A 3,477-nucleotide genomic window follows, 5' to 3' on the forward strand; every position below is an offset into this window, starting at 1 on the left:
AATTTTACAAAAAAAGAGTCGAAGGTATTTATGTGAGAAAATCAACTTGCAAAGGCAGCAGTAGGATTTTGCTTCACGATAATGTACCTTCTCATCGAATTAATATTGTAATGGAATTTAAAACTAAACTCAAGAAATATTATAGACCATCCACCATATTTTTCTCATATGTATGCCTTCGTGTGACTTCTTTCCTTATGGCAAACTTAAATTTCCGTTACGAGGTACTCTTTTTGAGTCAATTGAGATCATAAAACCAACTTCTTGAAAGGAATTGAAGGCAGTGTTATATCTAAGGGAGCCTACTTCGAAGGCGACAAAATAAATGATATTATCAAATGAAAATTTAGAATTGAACCTAAAAGTATCCAATATATATTTCTGTAAATATTTTTTATACTTTAAACACATTGCCGGAAGCTTTATTCCAAGTCGTAGGGTTTGGGTTCCATCCTTGGCTCGAAAAAACATCTAAATTAGAAAAAGTTTTTTTCTAACAGCGGTCGCCTCTCGGCATGCAATGGCAAAGCTGGCGAGTGTATTTCTGCTTTGAAAATCCTTTTGCTGTTAGGAGGCGTCGTAAAACTATAGTCCCCTCCAGTTTATGTAACAACATCAAGATGCACAACACAAATTGGAGGTGAAGCTCGGCCAAACACATACAGAAAAAGTGTAAACGCCAAAATATTATTATTCTGCCTTATCCTGAGTTTCGCCTGAAAAAAAATTCACCCGAAAATTCGTCATCCGCCCATAGTAAAACCATGGAAACCAAGAGTGAAAAGTGAACCGGTTCGGGGAAAATGAAACTTATGATAAGGCTGATTATGAATATTTCATTCGCAAATGCATAACGAAGCAACGTTGTGGAGCTAAAAAGCAATTCCGAAGGCAATCAATGAAAACATTTCAACAATATATGTACAATACCGAAAGGTTACAGCCCTCAACGTTGTTTACAAATAATTGATGATGAAAAAATGGTCTCCTCAACCATCATAAATATATATACATACATTTCTTTGCACATACCGCTGCATGTCAGTCGCATAGAAACTTTGTTGCACATTTCGATTCAGGCCTTACGAATTCAGGCATACTGCAATGCAAGAGTTGATAGAGTTGATAGTACTACATGCATACATATTTGTGGCCACCTAATAGGTTCGTTCGCGTAGCTGTTAATTGTTCATGTTTAACCAAAACTTACAAGTTTTTGCGTTCGCGTACGCAAAAAACTTGCAAAGTAGGGGAAATTGAGAGAGCAAAGTGACATTTCATTTTGAGGGGAAGCTGCTGGTTTCTGCTGGAAAAATTTTTGCCAACAGCAATTTGCCAACAGGGAAACAGCTGATCAAAAACAACTGGTTGGCATTTACGCAAATCACAAAATTGAATTTGATGGTTTGGAAGATAAAAATTACAAAATGCGACTAATTAAACTTGTAAGAAATAAGTAGTCATTTGTTTAATCAATAAACTGTGCCAGGATACCACTTTGTAATGAGTTTTCGTACGTTTTAAATTTTACACTTTTGAATGTAAACAAAAATTATATCAGCTGTTCGTCTAACTTGCAAGTTTCTGCAAATTTTCTGTTCGCGTACTATTTTGGATATTTCTCTCTTGTGAGCGAACAGATGACATTTCGCCGGAATTTGGCAGTTGGTTGGTTTCTGTTGGAGATTTTAAACGAACGCACCTAATAGCAATAAGCCTACATTGTGCTGCGCCATTGAGCCAGAAAATGTATATATATATATATGTATGTATAAGTTTCGTCTTCTTCATTGTTTTGCCCATACTGTTTAGTTGAGGCTAAATAAGTCCCGTTCAAAATGTCCCCAAACGGTCAACAAAACTAATTCAGTTCATATCAAATTTGTCGTTGGATTTCCAATTGTAATCGTTGGCATGTGTGTGTCAATTTGTATTTATATTTTTTGCTATTTTGCAATTTGTGATAGCCGAACGTCAACAGAAAATATGAACAAATAAAAAGCAAATAGAAAAAAAAATCGGGCAAATTGTTGACGCCATTGACAATAGTTGGCCACAGGTTGATTGCTCAATTATTTGTATATTGTGTATTAATATGTTGACATGTTCATGAATGTTTGTATGCATTTAGTTATGTACATTTATATCTTATAGAAATAGATATACATACATAAGTATATGCAAATACATATGCTCATTAGGGTGGAGCGGAAAAAATTTTGCTTTTAGAAATCGGTTTATATTTTCTTACTCCCCTTTTTGATTAAAATTTTTTAAATCCTACAAATTTTTTTCATTTTTAGAAAACTTCTAAGTATGCAGTTTTGTGGGCCATTAAATTTTAGTATGTTAAAGTGCAAGTCTGATTTAGATAAGATTTCTTTACCCTTGATTTAAAAAAATCTTTTTGTTAAAGGTGTTGCTTATTTTCTCCATACAAAAACATTGTCGAACATATTGGTATGGAATGAAATGCGTAACAAAAAAAAAAATTTCCAAAAATCAGCGGTATTTGCTAGCTACTTTAAACTTGCACTTTTATGCTAAATTTTAATGGCCTTAAAACTGTATACCAAAAATTTTTGTAAAATAATATAAAAAAATAAAAAAGGGGAGACAAAATATATTAACCGATTTTAGAAAATTGTTAAAGGTATTATATTGACGTCCAAAAGCAACAACGATCCATCGCTATTGAAATTTTGAAACGCAAAAATTTTTACGCACCACCCTAATTTCAAGAAAAAAAAGGTTAAAGTTACCGCATTTCTATTTTCTCGGATAGCTAGGTAGCAATCAAGGCACTTGGCTCTCTGCCGCCTCCGAACAGCGATTGTATTTTTATGAAAAGCTGTTTTTCATGGCAGAAATACACTCGGAGGTTTGGGATAGCCTGCCGAGGGGTAGCCTTATTAGAAAAAAAAACTGGCTGAACTGCTGACCACTACACCACAGCGTGCGGAGGAGAGCTCGGCCAATCACTAACATATTGTGAAAGTGCCAAATTATTATATTATTATCAACTTCTTAGGTTCTTGAACTCTACGGCCTGGATTGGAGAGAAATAACCGATTTCTGTAATTTTAGTGTTGTCTTTCTTTTCAGGTTAAATTGCGAAAAGTAATTTTAAAACGATCTGCATAAGTACTAATTGGAGTTATTAAACTCGCCACTTAAACCAACCTATCTTGAAATAATATGTGATGAGCTAAAAACTTTATAAGGATGTGGTCCAAAGTTGACAATGACTCTTGTGTGCGGTACTGCGTCCATTTGAACAGGCAAATAGTAAAAGTATTTGCGGATACGAAAATCTAAATTAAACTTTCGGCGGGCCAAAATGTAAAAATCTGCCTAAAAAAAAAAAAAATTGCCTGCAAAAATACAGCAAAGCAGTGCTTGGTGTTTTCTGACAATTCATACTCAAAAATTTTAAAAATTTGCTGTACAGTGTCGATGCGCCAAGCTAACAACACC

The 3,477-nt window shown here is 34.3% G+C and overlaps 1 protein-coding gene across 1 annotated transcript in view; it reads left to right on the forward strand.

Moving 5' to 3' along the window:
* LOC118743209 (probable cytochrome P450 4p3) overlaps positions 1 to 3,477 on the forward strand; it is a gene marked incomplete at its 3' end in the record, with an annotated part of 62,705 nt that overhangs the window by 1,991 nt on the left and 57,237 nt on the right.

This window comes from Rhagoletis pomonella, unplaced genomic scaffold (assembly GCF_013731165.1).
Source record: "Rhagoletis pomonella isolate Grant_MI unplaced genomic scaffold, Rhpom_1.0 Rhpom_scaffold_00007, whole genome shotgun sequence".
NCBI lineage: Eukaryota > Metazoa > Arthropoda > Insecta > Diptera > Tephritidae > Rhagoletis > Rhagoletis pomonella.